Below are 269 nucleotides of genomic sequence, written 5' to 3'. Positions count from 1 at the left end.
ACCCCTCCTCCCCCCACCCACCACACACGCACACAACCTCGCCCTCCCCCCTCCCCCTCTGCCCCCACACACGCACACAACCTCCCCCTCCCCCTTCCCCCCACACCCACCCACACGCAAACAACCCCATACGTCAACATTCCCCCAAAACCCGTCTATACAAATCCTCTTCATCTCTCACCCGCCGAATGCTCCCTCGATACCAGCATCTCTTTTCTCAGAGCGGTAGTGTGTCGGGCTCACCATGGGGAATCGGGGGTCGCTTAGCC

Source organism: Penaeus monodon, chromosome 15, assembly GCF_015228065.2.
Source record: "Penaeus monodon isolate SGIC_2016 chromosome 15, NSTDA_Pmon_1, whole genome shotgun sequence".
Classification (NCBI taxonomy): domain Eukaryota; kingdom Metazoa; phylum Arthropoda; class Malacostraca; order Decapoda; family Penaeidae; genus Penaeus; species Penaeus monodon.
The sequence above is the reverse complement of the archived record's forward strand: the minus strand, read 5'-3'. Positions refer to the sequence as shown.